Source organism: Podarcis bocagei, assembly GCF_964188305.1.
Source record: "Podarcis bocagei genome assembly, chromosome: 16".
In the NCBI taxonomy this organism is placed as follows: domain Eukaryota; kingdom Metazoa; phylum Chordata; class Lepidosauria; order Squamata; family Lacertidae; genus Podarcis; species Podarcis bocagei.
In genome coordinates this window covers 23,822,569-23,841,629 of record NC_138142.1, presented here as the reverse complement: position 1 = coordinate 23,841,629, position 19,061 = coordinate 23,822,569, and positions in this window count along the sequence as shown.

The following is a 19,061-nucleotide window of genomic DNA, read 5'->3' as shown; positions in this document are numbered from 1 at the left end:
AGGAAGGAAGAGTGCTGTTGTGCTCGGGTCCTGCTTGTTGGCAACAGGATGCGGGACTAGATGGGCTCCTCTCATGTCCTTGGGTAAAAAGCTCCTCCCTTCCATCTCCTGCATACCATTTCATTTTGACCTCAGCTAGAAGCTTCTCAGCAGACCTACTTTGTCAGTTTGGTGCTCACAGAAGCCCAGCAGTGGCCACCTCTCCCACACCCTGCGCAGTCTTCCCTTGCATCTGGTTGGCCGCTGTGAGAACAGGATCCTGGACTACATGGCCACTGGACTGATTCGGCCAGGCTCTTCTGGTGCTCTTCTGTACTTGCAAGCTCCCCAAAGGCATGACAAAAAGCCAGGCCATGAAAACGGGTTCTTATCGAGACTTGAACTTGCAGCCTCCAGGAATGTAATCACTTGGTCCCAGTCCCTCAGCAGCAGCGTTAAATTGTGTTTGCTCAGAAAAGAATCTGCACCCTTTGGGGATATATTCCTTACACGCGTTATTAACAGCTCCCTAAAGTCAGCCCTCCGTGGAAGATTAAAGACCGCTGCTCCAAAGTCTGCAAGACAGAAAGTATTCTGGTCTCTCTTTCAGGTCTTGCTAAGAAGCTTAATAGTAACTGTTCTGGATTTGTTTCCCCTCCCCCCACCCCTTTCCCTTTGTAATCATTATTTCCTCTGGCAATGTTTCTAACTGCAGGTTTAGATTTGTTTGGCTTCGTATTTATTCAGAAAGAGTATCAGTGACCTTTAATAGAGGAAGGAGGTTGTCAGCCGACTGGTTTCTCAAAGGCAAGGCATGATGTGAGAGGAAAATGCAATTTGTGTGTGATTGTTTTTCTTCTTTGCAAAGAAAGTCCTGCTAAACATTCACCTCTGCCATGGACTTCTTGGGTGGCCTCAGAGAAATTACTGTCCTTTAGTTTCCCATCTGCATAACTGCAGTGACCAAGGCAAATTCATTTCAGACCTTACATTTTGCTCATGTCGCGTCAGACCACTGGCCTGTTGAGTATTGTCTACAGCAGGTATTGGGAACCTGTGGCCCTCCAGATGTTGCAGAACTACAACTCCCATCACCCCTGGCCTTGCTTGCTGGGCTGATGGAAATTCAACAACATATGGAGGACCAAAAGTCATTGCCGGCCCATTCACAAGGCAAGGTGAGGTGCCACCTGCTTGACAGCTCCCCCCCCCCAATGCCATCTCTACAGTGGCCTCTTGATGAAAAGGAGGCACTGCTGGTCTCCCACCCCTAGGGAATGTCTGCCTCTGGGTTTTCCTGGGCTCTGGACCTGCCTGACATGATTCAGAGTGGGCCCCTCCCCTCCACAACAGCCTTAGATTCCCACTTCAACCATTGAGTGAGTTTGATTTGATTCTCCCCCTCATTCCCAATGTAGATCTTCACTCACCCCTTTTCCCCTGGTGGTGGTGGCACCATTTTGTGGTTCACTGCAGGTGCCAAAGTTTATTGGACTGGCCCTGCCAAAGTTTCTGCATACCTGGGGTATTAGTGACCAGCAGTGGCTCTCCAGGATGTCAGACTGGGTCTCTCCCAGCCCTGCCTGATGATGCCATGGGTTGAACTTGGGGTTTTTGGAGGTGCCAGGATTGAACCTGAGACCTTCTGCATGCAAAGCAGATGCTCTACCACTGAGGTACAGGGAGGGGGAAGCAGTAATTGCGCACATGGAACATACTTCTTTTATATTTTGACTTTGTTCTATGAACTGCCCTGAGTATAGGGCAGTATATAAATTCAATAAATAATAATAATAATAATAATGAAATGATTTCATCTGGATCCCTCCTCCTACCTGGATCTAGGTCTATTTGCATTGGATTTTATACACATTTGCCCTACTTTAATGTTGTGGAGATGTAGGAGAGGGAACTTCATTTTCCTTGATAGGAAACAATAACATTTCTCTTCTAAAATCATCTAATGCTTGAAATGCTGGAGGTAGGCCTCCTAATACAACAGAGCTCTTCTTTAAAAATGGAATTGTCTAGAAAGCAAAAACTTTTTGAAGACACTAGCAACCACAGATTATGAAAAAAAACTGGAACTGCAGGAAAGGAAGGAAGGCCACTTTCAAGCTGTTACAATTTTGTGGGTGCTATTGTATCATATAACACTCACTTTAGATGGCGCAATTAAAGTGGATTTAACATGTACAACAAGATGGTTTAAAACACCAGGAGGGTGTCTTCATCTATTGTCCTATGCCTCACTTTCCGCTCTGTACTTGGTTTTCCATGAAGCCATTCCTGGTGACTTTTTGTTACTTTTTCAGTACGTTTACTGTACTGAACTTAGATTAGTGTGGTTGTCCTTCTCAAGTTTTAATAATAGAAGGTATTTAGGCGTAGGCTATCTGAAAGACCATATTCTTCCATACAAACTTGGCCGGGTTCTGAGATCTTCTGGGGAGCCCTTCTCTCAGTCCTGCCACCTTCACAGACATGCTTGGTGGAGAAGCTGGAGAGGGCCTTCTCAATGGATGCTCCCAGACTTTGGAACACCCTTGCTAGTGAGGCTAAACTGGCTCTCTTCTTGTTATCTTTACACTGGCAGGTGAATACTGTTTTATTCTGGCAGGCCTTTGGGAACTGACTGTGCTGTTTTTATTATCTATATTTTAATAGATTTTTAACATATTTTAAATTCTATTAGAATTTAATTACTTTTTAACTATTATATTTTAACTATTACTAGCTTTCTGTATTTTATCTGTGTTGATTACATTTGTGTAAGCCACCTTCAGTCCCAGTCTGTGGGAAAGGCAGGATATTATTGTTGTTGTTAATACTACTACCAATAATAATAATAACTTTTGGAGGGGGGCTCCCTATCCCAAAAGGATGTAACATTTGAATGAATTGAAGGGAGTAGGGTACTTGAAAGAGAGAGGAGTATTTTTCTTTTTTCTCCCTCTCAAAGACACTATCAGGCTTTGGCAGAAGTGCAGGTAAGGTTCACAGCAGGAGAAGCTGCCGAGTGGCACAGCTTGGTGCAGCTGGCACAAGCAGCTTTGTTTTGGCCCAGGGCTGCTCTGGGAAGAGAGACTGAGCCCGTACCCTTGGAATCTACCCTCGCTCTCCAAGATTCTCAGCCGCTTGGCTCCAAGTGGCAGCTCGCACGCAGGCATCCAACTCCCTAAGCCGAGGCTTGTGTAAAAAGAGGCATGTTTGCAATTTGGCAACTTATTCCTCCCCTGCACCACCATGACAGAAGGCTCCTCGTTGACCCGTTTCTTGAGCATTCGTCCCGATTCATCATGCACAAAGCAAAGGAGCATAAGTTGGCATGTGTTGTTCTCCTCCCCTCCTAAGAACATAAGAAGAGCCTGCTGGATTAGGCCCATGGCCCATCTCATCAGTGGCGTAGCGTGGGTTCTCAGCACCCAGGGCAAGGCAAGTAATTTGCGCCCCCTAACCCGTGGATTTTAGCACTCGAGTCTCTTCCGCGCCCCCCCCCAGATGTTGCGCCAGGTGCGGCAGGCCCCCCCTGCACCCCCCACGCTACGCCACTGCTCCCACCACAAGTCTTCAGGACAGCCATCCGAAGGCTGGTGCGGGGAGAAGGTCTCTCCGCCCCACCGCCAGGCTTCGGAGCAGCCTTCCGAAGACTGGCGGCGGGAGGAGGTCTCTCCGCCCCACCGCCAGCCTTCGGAGGAGGTCCGAGGACAGTGGGGCTCCTGCTTCCTCGAGGAGGGCCGGCCAAATGCGCCCCCCCAAATGTTGCGCCCGGTGCGGCCGGCACCCCTGGCACCCCCCACGCTACGCCACTGCATCTCATCCAGCATCCTGTTCCCAGGTGCCTGTGGGAAATTTGCAAGCAGGACCCTAGCACAAAAGCACCTTCCCCTCCTGCGGTTTCCAGCAACTGGTATTCAGGAGCATTGCTGCCTCCAGTTTTGGGGGTAGAAGATAGCCTTTGTGGGTAACAGCTCTCTCCTCCATGAACTAGTTCAGTCCTCTTTTACTGCCACCCAAGTTGATGGCCATCACTGCGACCTGTGGGAGTGAGTTCCGTAGTTTAACTAGGCACTGTGTGAAGAAGAACTTTATTTTATCCTGTGGGAGTCAGTCCATCTATCCACTGCAGTTGGTTGGGGGGGGGGTCTGTTGGATGATGGAGGGGCCTAATCAGCATTGCATCTCCTATCCCACCCCAAAATCTGGTGTTTGGCCTGAGTGTTCCTCTTGAATGAGCAATATATGGGCAAACATACAGGTTCTCTCATCTACCTTAGTTTCTCTCCCTGTGGCCTGTTGGTTTTTGAAAAGATCAAACCTGAAATTGTTTTGTTTATGAATATTGTGTCAGTGTGACTTGAGGGCGTTTTATATTTGTTCAGAAAAACAGACTGAGCACAAACTGGCTCCCTCCCCCCCCCCCCATTAAAGGTCAAGAGAGAGAGAATTTGGTTTGTATGTGCTAAAGCAGCAGAAAGATTTCCAGTTGGCAGTTCAGCCTGATTTGTAATAAAACATTTCTTGGGGAGAAAGCCATCCGCTTGACAGATGGCTCAGTCGGGACCAGCAAGCGGGCGAAAGAGACTGTATTTTCTCAAAAGTGTTGGGCTGCAGATAGCATGATTGTTTCCAACCATTTGTTGGATGGATTTAAATATACTACGCAGCAGACAGCGCTTATAACAGCAACGGATCCAACCTGCCTTACTTGATCTTTTCCTGAGAGTTAACACAGTTTTCTAGTGACAGGGCCGTCCCTACCATTTGGCGGAGGGCACCTCCATAAGAACCTAAGAAGGGCCTTCTGGATCAGGCCAGTGGCCCATCTCGTCCAGCATCCTGTTCTCACAGTGGCCGACCAGCTGCCTGAAAGGGAAGCCTGCAAGCAGAATCCGAGTGCAAGAGCACTTTGCCCTCCGATGGTTTTCAGCAACCGGAATTCAGAAGCATTGCTGCCTCCAGCTACTCCTGCCATTTGGGAGCAGCAGAGAGCAAATATTTGCCCTCCTCTGCATATCAGCCCTTCCAGTAATTGAAGACTGTTGCCATGCCCACCACCCAGTCTTACTCAAATATAAGCTAGTTTACAAGAGGCTTTTAAATATACAAATATGGGTGATATGAGGATACAGCATAGCATCCTCAGAGACATATGCCCTGAGTTCCTGCAGAAGGATGGGATGCTTTGATTAGCAAGCACAGCCGTGATGAACTGGTGTTCTACTGGAATTTCCTGCAGCAAAGGCACACAGCATGGATATCACCAACAGTGGAGTGGAAAATTCAGAAGTGTAGCATCCCTTCATGATAGTCACAGCCATGCTCCTAAGATTATACAACCTTCTAAGATTATACAGAATTCTTATAATTAGGGGTGCATTGCAACAATCAATCCAAATCTCCATGTGTTGCCTCCCAGCTGGATCTACTATTTTCTCTGCACATACATGGGGAAATGTATTGAGATGTTCCAGTATCATCTTTCAGAGTGACTTCAGTAAGGTTTCCCTTAAAGTTCCATTGTACATCATCATCATCATCATCATCATCATCATCATCATCATATCTTTTATAGTGATTTTATGTTGTGACCCGCCTGAATTCTACAATTATAGGGTGGGATACCAATTTAATTAAGTTAATAATATTATTAATACAACAACAACAACAACAACAACAACAACAACAACAACAACAACAACAACAATTTATAGACTATTAATGAGCCAAAAGCTGAGTTGAAAACGAACGTTTTACCGTATTTTTCGCCCTATAGGACACACTTTTCCCCCTCCAAAAATGAAGGGGAAATCTGGGTGCGTCCTATGGGGCGAATGCAGGCTTTTGCTGAAGCTTGGAGAGCGAGAGGGGTCGGTGCGCACCGACCCCTCTCGCTCTCCAGGCTTCAGGAAGACATCCGCAGCCTAGGCAGCCCTGCGGGAGGTCCCGCAGGGATGTCTAGGCTGCGGATAGCAGCCTGCTTCCCGGAGCGTCGGGCGCCCTGAAGCAGAGCGCCCCCCGCGCCAGGCAGACATCCGCAGCGTGGGGAGCCTTGCAGGAGTTCCCTGCAAGGCTCCCCACGCTGCGGATAGCAGCCTGCTGCCCAGCGCGAGGGGCGCCCTGAAGCAGAGCGCCCCCCGCGCCAGGCAGACATCCGCAGCGTGGGGAGCCTTGCAGGAGTTCCCCGCAAGGCTCCCCACGCTGCGGATAGCAGCCTGCTGCCCAGCGCGAGGGGCGCCCCCCGCGCCAGGCAGACATCCGCAGCGTGGGGAGCCTTGCAGGAGTTCCCCGCAAGGCTCCCCACGCTGCGGATAGCAGCCTGCTGCCCAGCGCGAGGGGCGCCCTGAAGCAGAGCGCCCCCCGCACCAGGCAGACATCCGCAGCGTGGGGAGCCTTGCAGGAGTTCCCTGCAGGGCTCCCCACGCTGCGGATAGCAGCCTGCTGCCCAGCGCGAGGGGCGCCCTGAAGCAGAGCACCCCCCGCGCCCGGCAGACATCCGCAGCGTGGGGAGCCTTGCAGGAGTTCCCCGCAGGGCTCCCCACGCTGCGGATAGCAGCCTGCTGCCCAGCGGGCGGGGCGCCCTGAAGCAGAGCGCCCCCCGCACCAGGCAGACATCCGCAGCGTGGGGAGCCTTGCAGGAGTTCCCCGCAGGGCTCCCCACGCTGCGGATAGCAGCCTGCTGCCCAGCGCGAGGGACGCCCTGAAGCAGAGCACCCCCCGCGCCCGGCAGACATCCGCAGCGTGGGGAGCCTTGCAGGAGTTCCCCGCAGGGCTCCCCACGCTGCGGATAGCAGCCTGCTGCCCAGCGGGCGGGGCGCCCTGAAGCAGAGCGCCCCCCGCACCAGGCAGACATCCGCAGCGTGGGGAGCCTTGCAGGAGTTCCCCGCAGGGCTCCCCACGCTGCGGATAGCAGCCTGCTGCCCAGCGGGCGGGGCGCCCTGATGCAGAGCACCCCTCGCGCGGGGCAGACATCGGCCAGCCCCACAAGCTCGGGGGACAGCAGGGAGGTGCAGCGCCACCATCCCACTGTTCCTCGACCTGGTTCTGTTTCCCTGACCTGCTTTTGGGGGGGAAATAAAGGGGAAATTTTTTTCCTTTATTTCCCCCCCAAAAAACTAGGTGCGTCCTATGGGACGGAGCGTCCTATGGGACGAAAAATACGGTATTATACATCCTAAACATACATCCTAAAGATGTATAATGGGGCGCTGGACAACCTCCCTGAGGAGAGCGTTCAACAAACGGATTGTCTTGAAAGTGAAGCACCTGGTTTTTCCAGTGTTCCTAAATCTTCGCTTTGGAGTGTACAGAACAACTCCTTGGTGTTCTTTACATGCGCCGTCTCCAGAGGAGCTGGTTCTCTATTGCTGACTCCAACCAGCCCAAAGGGTAATAATACTTCTCAGTGTCTAAAAGGCTCCCCTTTCATCCTGATTGGGTGTTCTAGGACGCTGGAGACAGGGACCCTGCTGCAGAAATAGTAACAATATGTTTCCCACACTCACCCATGGGTGTAGCCAATGGGGGGCGGGGAACAGCTTCCTCCAGTCAAGTAAATAAAATACTTAACTAACTGACCAATCGTGTCACAGACAACTCAGTTCTGACTCCTCTCCCCCATTGATCCTGCTCACCTAATATAAATCCTGGCTACACCCATGATACACACCCCAAAAATCCAGACCACCACACCCCTGGACATAACACAGGAGTGCATGCACATCTCTGAATGTACAGGTAGAGCACACAGATTCTTGCCTGGGATCTCTGGCCCAGCCAAGATGAATGAACATCACTGTACACCTCTTTGTAATAGCCACATGTAACAGTGTAACACTAGTGTTTTCATGCAAGTAAACGTAAGGTGAAGGTGCTCCTAGAAAGAAAGCAGATGGGGGGGTATTATTATCCTCCTCACTTGATGAAGTCCCATCTCGTTTGGCCCTTGCGCCTTCAGCCACCACACCCTGGGGTGTGTATTTTTGGATGCTAGCTTGCATGCCTTCCCCAGCCAGCTGTTGCCTGAACATTCCTGTGGACAGCAGTATTTCCAGCAGGAAAATATTAGAGTGGATGAGGTTTACCAGAGAGCTGCAAGCATCCAGGCTGGTGCTGAGCTCAAGTTAACTCCAGGGTGAGGAAAACACACTGTGCCAAAATCAAGGATAGAAGTACCTGACAGTTTCAAAACTTCCATTTCTCTTTTCCTGGCCCCAGTCTTATGTTCAGTTTCCCATATTTGCAACAATTTGCAAATCCTTATATTTTTAAAAAAATATATCCCCATGAAAATTCATCACATTTTTTCTTGTATGCAGTGTTGACCAGCACAGACACATTTTTGCAAGAAAAAATTCCTTATTCTTTTTCTATGCTATTTTCACAAATATATGCTCCCTTTATGCACACCTCCCCCCAACAAATGTATTTTTGTAAACTCTGTTTGTTTAGAGAACCACACTGCAAAATTTGGAGAAGTGCGAATTTTGAAGAACGGCTATTTCAATTCTCATATTGTTTCAGAAAGTGCAGATTTGATAGACACACCTTTAAACGTGAAGTGAATTGAATTTCTCCTGCATCTGTAACCAAAAGGCACTGCTGTTGTTGTTTCAATGCAAAGCAGATCGGCTGCTGGAGAAAGAATGGTGAGAGTTCAGCTTGTTTCCCCCCTCTCTTTTTCAAATGCAGGGGATCTTTTTGTAGGGGTTTATTTATTTATTTTTTATTATTTTCCAATGAAATAATCAGTTGCCAGTTCCTGCTGATGCTGCCAATCCTCGCAAAAAGCCAGGGGGGCAGGCAATAACAGGCAAGCATTGGAGAAGGCAAGAGTCCCATGTGCAGATTGATCGGGGAGCTGCCAGTCTCTACGGCCACCAGTCCTTGCTTGTGCAAAGTGGGGAGTCGTGGGAGAGAGAAGCAGGACCAATTTCAGATGTGCTTCAAATAGCCCTACAATTAAGCCATTAAGCCTGGTGTATATTCTGCCCTCCACTGACTTAAGGGACTTTATTTGGTTGCAACACAATTGGTTGGTTGCAGCTCTTTAGAGATTTTCATCTCCCTTCCTCAACACAAAGTAATAGAACAGTAAGCTGTGCCAGGGTACTGTGAGGGATAGAAGTTCTCAAATTAGGCACAGGTGCATATTGAGAAACCATGTAGCTGTAGAGCTGGAAGGGACCCTGGGGATTATCTACTCTAACCCCTTGTAATGCTAGAATCACAGGTAAAGAATCCCTCATGGATGCTCACCCAACCTCTGTTTAATAGCTTTCAGTGAAGGAAAGTCCATTACCTTCCAAGGCAGTTTGCTCCACTGTCAAACAGATCTTACTGCCACAAAGTCCTTCCTAATATTTGGTTGGAATCTCCTTGTCATTTGAGTCCATTGGTTCAGGTCCTGTCCCCTGAAGCTGCAGAAAACAAGCTTTCTCCATCTTCCCTGCAACAGATATTTGAAGTTGGCTATCATATCACCTCTCAGTCTTCTCTTCTCCAGGCTAAACTTTTTTTTAATAATAATGTTTATTAAATTTTCACAAATTATATAAACATACTACAAACAGACAAACACAAAGACAAACAAGTATAATTTCAAAACCTTATTTTCTTAAACCTTATTTCACCGACCTCCTCATACCTCCCCTTTCTGCATTCCAATTTCAAATTTAATTCAGCAAATCCTCACCCTTAATTTTATCTAGTTATATTCTTTTCTTTTCTTTTAACCTAATCTTTACAGCTGTAATCCACTTACTTTCTAAAATCATAACATTTTAACACTCATTAATTTTACAATATCTCTTAAGATAAATTTTAAATTTCTTCCAATCTTCTTCTTCTCCAGGCTAAACTTACCCAACTCCCTCAATCATTCCTCATAAGCCTTACTTTCCAGACACTTGAATCATCTTGAGCACCCTCCTCTGCACACCTTCTAGCTTCTTTAAATGGTGCTGCCTAGAAATAGCTCCCTCCAATGATGCCCACTGCTGGATCAGATAATTAAAGATGGGTTGGGTTGGGGTAGGCTGCCCAACTGGTTCTGCAGGCTTGAACTCACTCCCACAGATCATAGTAATGATAGCACAGTTTGTTCACATAGAAGTGGGGGGGATTCATCTTGCATTGTGATGCAAATCTATTTAATTTACACTTCTCAAAGCAAAATGCGAAGTGAAACATGCTGCCCTTCAGAATCCTCACTTTTCTGAATTTTGCAACGCAGTTCGCCAACCTAATAATGTTTGCTAAAAGGCGTGTATTAGAGGAAAGCATGCAAAGCTTTGTGTGCGAACTGGTCCTTTACCTCTGATGCTGTGTACAAACCAGTAGAGCATCAAATTCGAGGACTAATAACGGAATATCCATTTCCTTTACGTCCTGGTTGTGACCTTCTAGATGGCACCTGGCAGGCTGCCAAATGTCCTGGATGAAATGGACATTTATCTTAGCCAGCAAAACAATCTGCAACATTCTTTACAGCACACTGGTCTCCTGCCGGTTTTTGTTCGTCTCTGGCTCTAGGAGAATCCCTGAGGAGCCACTCAATTCATTTAAGGAAAGCTGTTGATAATAAGCTGAATTGGGTTTTAATGGGGGTTCGTGCCGTTAGAAGCGAAATCAAATCAGAGTCTAATAGTCACGCACGAGCAGCAGAGACAAGGAACAGCCGATGGGTAGGGTGTGTATGTGTGTTGAGAGGGGTCAAGAACCATCACTGTGCAGCCAGCCACCATTAAGTCTTTCTTTATAATGCATGAGGCTGAGGAGCCCAGAGGACTGCTGAGCAAATGGGGAAGAATCCTCCAAACTGCCCTTTGGAACGAAGGCAGGCCAGCTGTCTCAGGAGGAGCTGTTCTGGAGAGCACACTCGGTAACTGATGGCATGTGTTGGCACCGGGAGTGATGGATCTCTGTTTCACTCTGCACCAAAAAGATACCGCCATCCTCTCTGCTACGCTCTGCTGCACGCCTGCTATTTAAGGATAACTCGTGAAGGGGGGGGGAGAATTTTTCTAGCTCTTGAATACACCCCACAGCAAGGGGGGGAGCACCCCCAAACAGCCATATCTCCAAGAAGGGCTGGGGGATTGCAGTCAGCAGCCCCCATGTCTGAAGCATATCCAGAAAAGAATTCAATACAGTGGTACCTCGGGTTACAGACGCTTCAGGTTACAGATGCTTCAGGTTACAGACTCCGCTAACCCAGAAATAGTACCTTGGGTTAAGAACTTTGCTTCAGGATGAGAACAGAAATCGCGGCACGGCAGCAGCGGGAGGCCCCATTAGCTAAAGTGGGTACCTCATGTTAAGAACAGTTTCAGGTTAAGAACGGACTTCCAGAACAAATTAAGTTCTTAACACAAGGTACCACTGTATTTGGACCGATTTAAACTGAGCAAAAGAAAAAGAAGCATTTTTGGAATTTTGGATCTGATGATTTTCTAAGTAAAAAAAAAAAAAGAATTTGAGAGATATTTTATTATCATCATCATGGTTTATTTGTATGCCTCCTTTCCATAGCTGAACCAGACGACTTGTAACACAGAAAAAATGTACATAATTACAAAAATATAACGAGTTGTCATAAGTAATAAAGAACATTTTCTCAATGAGTATACTATAAAATTAAACACTGCAGTGCACCTGCTCTGTCTTGACCTCTCACTTTGCTTACGTACCTGTAATGTGTATGGGTTGCTCGTGCGTAAGTTGCCGCCTCTCCAGGCTTTGTTGCCTTGCTAAACCTTTCAGTCTGGACAGCCCTTCACTTCGTGGCTGCCTCAGTCGCTAGCAGAATCCATCAGTGGGCGTTTCTTAAATCTTTTCCAACATAAAAGTTGTTTGACACCCAGTCTCCTTCTACTCTCTCTGCGCGGAAGTCTTCTGCGCAGGGTGGGCGTGGGTAGCGGAGGACCCGTGCTCTCCCCGCTGGTGTCCAGTGAAGAGTCCTGGAGCCCTCTCACCGATTCCCCCATCAGCCCCTCTATATCCCTGGTGTTGCGCTGATTTGCTTCCCCATCTGCGGAGCTGCCTCTCTCCCTGCTGGGCCCTTCTCCAGCATCATTTGAGAGCATTCCCTCCGCCTCTAGCTCCGATGTCAGTTCCCTGACAGTACCATACCAATTTGAACATTAGAGTTTTGGGCGGATGCCATCATTGAGTTTGAGTCCTTCAACTGGCAGGAGTCAGGGCACTTCCTACTCTTACAGAGTCTTTCCTACATTGACTCGTTTGTGCACTGCAGAGACTCCTGGGGGATGTTCGTTGGTACACAATCAGGTTGCAATTCAAAACATTTAACCAGAGAGCAAGTCAGTTGAGCTCAATACTGCCCATGTCAGCAGTTGGGCCTCCCTGCTTCCCTGAATGAACATATCCTCTCATCTCTTGAACATACAAAGTTGCCTTACCCTGGATCGTACTGGTGGTTCATTTGGCCCAGTCAGTGATGCGGGACGGAAATTTCCCACTGCTCCATTTTTCTGCGGGAAATGTTCCGTTCCATAAATTCATTAGTAACAATGAGTGGATGCCACTTGCGAGTACAATACGAGGCAAGCGTGACAGCTTTGAAGTTTTTAGCCTTGCTAAATGCCAAGTAAATAAAGTTTACTAAATGCAAGTAAATAAATATGCTATATTAGATCACTCTCTGGGGCACCCGAAAATGTTCCAATGCAGTTTTTCAGATGCAAATTAGCCTATGCAGATTACAGTAATTTGCAAGGTAATTTTCCAGTTCTAAGCTTTCCGGGGAAAACCCACATCACTGAGCCCAGAACTGTCAACTCCTGGCAGGAAGTTATCGGTGGAGGTTTTTCCTAGTCCTGCTACTTGAGAATCTTTTATTGAAGATGTCATGGATTGAATCTGTGTAAAGCACCAGTTCCCAGTTTTCAGGCTCCCTTCTCCTTGGTTCCATAAATTCATCCCCAGCACCCCCTACCCTATAAAAAGCATTATTCAGCATAACAGTTTGCATGACCGACTAAGGAATTTAATAACACAATATAATTCAAAACGGTAACAATGAATTGCACATTTATTTAAAATCCAGTTAAAACTATTTAGTTAATTAATTCCACAAAATTGGTGAACTTCATCCAATGATACCAGTTTTTCAAAGTCTGATAGTCATTTACACTTCCAGTGCCCCCCTTCCTTCCACTTGCATCTTCGAAGCCTCCCTAGGTAATCCCACCCACCCACAGGGGGCAGTACCACCCACTTTGGAAACCACAGGTGTAAAGGATACAGAGCTATGGGTCACACAACTTCACATCCTGGTGGAATAACAGTAAGGTAAAGGACAGTTAAGTCCAGTCGCAGACGACTTGGGGGTTGCAGTGCTCATCTTGCTTTACAGGCCAAGGGAGCCGGCGTTTGTCCGCAGACAGTTTTTCCAGGTCATGTGGCCAGCATGACTACGCCACTTCTGGCAAAATAGAACACCGAAACCAGAGCAGCGCACGGAAATGCCATTTACCTTCCCGCCAGAGCAGTACCTATTTATCTACTTGGACTTTTTGGTGAGCTTTCGAACTGCTAGGTTGGCAGGAGCTGGGACAGAGAAACGGAAGCTCACCCTGTTGTGGGGATTCGAACCACCGACCTTCTGATCGGCAAGCCCAAGAGGCTCAGTGGTTTAGACCACAGCGCCACCAACGTCTTGGAATAACAGTAGTGGCAGGCAAAAACAGTCTCTCTGGAAGCTTGTTCACTATTGCTGATCTTCCGCTTGAAGAACCCTGAATGAGAGTTCAAAGAGTCTCCCAGAACACAGCTAGAAAACCACTATTATATAAGTAGAACCTTCTGCAACATGAAATCTCTGCTCCTCACCCATCTCTAGTTTTCCAGGTGTTCCCCATCCCCACCTCCAAACTGTCAGACTGAGCAGGCAAATAGGCTCACCTAGTTACAGTCTCTCCCCCTCTCATGCCACTATAAGGAGGTGCATTGTATTTCTTTAAAAAAAAATTAAAAAAAATATTTAGAAAAGCTTAGATTCACCTATCTTTATTCTGCATAGTAATGTCATTATATGTCAGCGTTTCATCATACCTTTTCTATCTGGATTCTGCATTGTTATGCATAAATATGTTTGCTAACCTCAGTGAGAGAGAAATGAATATAGTAATTTGAAACGGGTATATATGTTACAATAGGTTACAGGGGGAGTGTTATCTTCCCACTCCAATATTTATTTGTTTGTTGCATTTATATTCCACCTTTTCCTCCAAGGAGCTAAAGGTGCTGCCCCTCTCGTTTAATCCCCACCACAACCCTGCGAGGTGGGTTAGGCTGAGAGGCAGGAACTGGTTCAAGGTCATGCAGGGAGATTCATGGTTGAGTGGGAGATTTGAACCCTAGTGCCCCAGTACGTAGTTTGGCACTCAAACCTCTATGCCACACTGTCTCCAGGAACGGGCCCCCTCAATATTTCAGCTTAAAAAATAGATGAACCTAGTTGAAATAGATGAAACTGAATTGATAAAGGTAGGTGTAAGGACGGAGGTGGCCTTTCAAATGTTAGAAACTGAGATAAACCATAGCGGACAGGTCCGCCCACCTTTACTTATAACACAAAACTGAGGCCCAAGGAGAGTAATTTTAGTTCAGCTTTAGGAGAAATCCCACACATTCTTACCTAGGAACAAAGAAATAGAAAATCTCCATAGCTGAGATCTCATCGTGTAAAAGACTATAAATTCAGCACCAGAGCTAAATTTTCAATGAGACTAGACAGAATAAAAACAGATGTCTGGTTTTGCGTATACAGATGCAGCCAAACCATCGAAGGGAACAAATAACTCATCAGCAGTGTGTGATTCAGACTGCTGCTGCACCAGCCAGAGAGACCTGGGATCATCATGCATCGTTTGTTCCATATATTTGTCATTAGTTCTTGGGCAATCCCAGCTATTCTCTTTCAGCCTCCGTTTTCCACCTGTAAAATGGAAATAACTGTGGCCTGCCTTGCAGGCATGGTGTGAGCAGGGACAGACAAAGCTCTCAATTTCAGTTTCCTCCAGGTTCTCATTTATCCAAACTCAAATTCAATTTTCCAGATTTCCACATCAGTTTGTGACTATTATTATTTAAATGACCTTGTGAAAATTTAATTGTAGGGTCGCATTACCCATATATACCACTTGGCCAGTTTGATCTGTGGAGGTGGCACTGTTACAGGTGCCACAGAATTCTCATTCCATGGATATTTTAGTGTAGCAGCCCAGCTTTGGAACTTTCTGCCTATTAAAGTCAGGCTTCATTGTACAGTGGTACCTCGGGTTACATACACTTCAGGTTACATACGCTTCAGGTTACAGACTCCGCTAACCCAGAAATATTACCTCGGGTTAAGAACTTTGCTTCAGGATGAGAACAGAAATTGCATGCCGGCGGCACAGCAGCAGTAGGAGGCCCCATTAGCTAAAGTGGTGCTTCAGGTTAAGAACAGTTTCAGGTTAAGACAGACCTCCAGAACGAATTAAGTTCTTAACCTGGGGTACCACTGTACTCATTTTGACACCTAAAAGTGCTTTTGTTTAGGCAAAGCTATCTGGACATGTCAAATGTCAACATCTATTTTAATCTAATTTTTAGCTTCTCGTTGATCTCAATTATTTGTGAATGTTTTGAATGGTTGTTTTCAAACCGATTTTGATAAAAAAATTCACCATTTTATTCTTTGCGCAAACCATTTTGAAATTGTCTTAAGCGGCATATAGATTTTGTGCAATAAAAAAAGTTTGTCAGCATTTTCGTATCACACTTCTAAGATAAACATTTTCATATACAATCTTGCCTGTGATACATGTTTTTGAAAGAAATAGCCCCTAATATAATGCATTTATTTTCACAAACAAAACCTTTTTTTTTTTTTTGCAGCTTTTCCCCATTGTATTTGTTAGGAGAACTGTCTTGCAAAATTCAGAAAAGTGTGAATTTTAAAAGGTAGCCTCATTTTTATCCACATACTGTTTGGGACAGTATGAATTAGATAGTTTGCATTAAAAGGCAAAACCAGAGCATATTCTTATCCCACCCTTATTTGCAAGTGTCGATACCATGTAAAAGGGCAAAGTGCTGATGAAAAGTTTGCTGCTGTCTCCAAAAGCTCCACTGAAAAGGAAAGAAAGTTGAGACGCACAAACAGTGGTGCCTCTGGATGCGAACAGGATCTGTTCCGGAGCCCCATTCGCATCCTGAAGCAAATGCGACACATCTGCGCGTGCGCGGGTTGCGTTTTGCCGCTTCCGTGCATGCGCACGATGTCATTTTGAGTGTCTGCGCATGCGCGAGCGGCGAAACCCGGAAGTAACGCGCTCCGTTACTTCCGGGTCACCATGGAGCGCAACCTGAAAAGGCTTAATCTGAAGCATATACATCCTGAGGTATGACTGTACATCAAGTCACGCAGGCAAACTGAATCGGTGTGATGTGTAAGAACATAAAACAAGTCTGTTCATCTTGTTCTCACAGTGGCCATCCAGTTGCCTGTAGGAATCCCACAAGCAGGGACCTGAGGACAAGAGCATTTCCCCCCACATTGTGGTTTCCAGAAACTGGAGTTCAGAAGCATTTCTGTGTTTGATGGTGGAGGCAGAACATTGGCATCGTGGCTAGTTGTCATTGATAGCCTTCTTCTCCATGAACTTGCCCAATCCTCTTTTAAAGTCATCCAAGTTTGTGGCCATCACTGCCTCCTGTAGCAGAGAGTTCCATAGTTCAACTATGTGCTGCCCGAAATGTGCTGCCCCGACTCTTCCATTGCACAGCCTTATTCTCCGTGAAATTGTCCAATTTCTTTTGTACAATAGCTTTTTGGGGGGGAGGGGTGTCATAATTCTTTTCAGGAAGGTCTTCGATGAAAAGGTAAAATAAATCCATAAGAAATCAATTAACCGTTGTGAATTAATGAAGAGATCATTTCCAGTTTTGACACATGCAGTATGACAGAAGAAAACGAATATGGCTATGCATCCTAAATGGGCATTCTGTCTTGTGCTCTGGAGCCTGGGATCCAGCAGAGGGAGTGTAGCAGATCTAACAAGGACCTCCCTGCCAATGTTTTTCTGAGCTGGAGGAATTCATTCATTGCTTTCTCCTTCAAAGTTATTTTTATTTTCTTTATTTGCACATCACACAAGTTCTCATCAAGTTATATGCAAATGTTTAAAAAAGCAGAACCAAGTCATTTTCATCCTCTTAAGAAATAACATTCATGCCTCTTTGGGTTTGGTGAAAGGCACATCATATAATGGCTTAATGGGTCAACTTCTATGTCCCTCTTCCAAATCATATTCCAACAATGAACTTACTGCTCGTCTCTCTCTCTCTCTCTCTCTCTCTCTCTCTCTCTCTCTCTCTCTCTCTCTCTCTCTCCTTTCCCAGGCCCTGCTTGCAATATGGAGTCACAAGTGAGTCCTGCAACTAAATATTGCAGTGCGGCCGTTTATTACACACATTGACAATTCTGGACTTACAGATATCAGCGATAACATCACAAATTGGGTTAGTGATTGCAAATGATGTTTTCCTGCAGACCCAAGCAAAAGAGCAGTCTCCCACCCTGCAGCTCCCAGCAACTAGTATTCAGAGACATTGCTGCCTCCAACTATAGAGTCAGAGATCAGCCATCATCGCTGGTGACCACTGATAGCCTTCTCCTTCACAAATTTGTCCAATCCTCTTTTAAAGCCATTCAAGTTTTTGGCCATCATCGGATCAAGATCCAAAGTTTAGCCATTTACTTAGACGTGTCTAACTACCCTCCCAATTAGATTGCAGTTTATGCTTTATGTGATGTGATCCAATAGTGTGAAACAGAGGTAGGGCCATTAGGCCTGTGGGGCTGAATGTAGCCCTCCAAGCCTCTCTACCTGACCCTCCAAACTTTCCCCAGACCACATTACCTCTCCTCAGTCCACATCCCTCCCTGGTCCTACTATGTACCCCAAATGTTTTTGCCTGGTTGGAGCCCTGAGATTGCCTCTTGCTTGCCTGGATAGAGGGTTGTGTGAGTGGGTGTGGAAACTAATCTACACTACAACAATGAAATTTACATTCATTGCTCCCCCCCCCCTTTTGCCTGTGGCCCCACCCACCAAAGACACACATCCCCTGGGATGGTTGTCTAGAAAGGAATGCAGACCTCAATTCGATTAAGGTTCCCTATTCCTATCGTAAGCATGGCTTGCGGCTTTAGCATGGCACCAGACCCTCAGATGAAGTCGCGTTACGTCCCTCTTCAAAAAGACTTACGTTTGTTACTTAACCGGCACTCTTCAATTGCTGGGACATGCAGTCCCTCCTGACCCTTTTCACAGATTAACTGTGGCTTTGCGAGTAGATTAAGCCAATTCAGACAAGGGGCAGAACTAGGCTCGCTCCAAAAAGCCACCCTTAATTAATCTAGTAAGATTATCCAGCAAGGCTTTTAAACAGTGGTCAGCTAACCCTTATCGGCGACAATATAGGCTAGTTAAACATGCTAAAAAGGCTTCAATTGTGCTGGATTAATTCAAGAGTAAATTCAGTGGAATTCGTCAAGCTACTTGGGAGACGCATAAAGGGAGATTGGAGTTTGTTTCTAGTATCTGCGACGGTATCCAAAGTCTCTGCTACGTTTCATGGCTGCTGGGGAAAAAAAGCATTTCCAACAGATTAGGCTGCCATCAGCTTTTCCCCAGAGCATCGTACAACCAAATTCTGCTCAAGAAGCTTGGCAGCAGCTGCTAACATTTCTTTTTGCAAGTGGTGCTCCTGCCTGCTGGGTCCTTTCCAGATGAATGGGGTTGAGGCACTTAAATTCTGTTAAGAACATAAGAAGAGCCTGCTGGACCAGGCCAATGGCCCATTTAGTCCAGCATCTTGTTTCATGATGTCAAACCAGATGCCCGTGGGAAATCTGAAAGCAGGACCTGAGCACCAGAGCACTTTCCCTTTCCCCACAACTGAAATTCGGAAACATTGCTATTTCCGGCCATGGAGGCCAAGTGTAGCCACCATGGCTAGTAGCCATTGATAGCTGTCTCTTCCATGAATTTGTCTAATCTTATTTC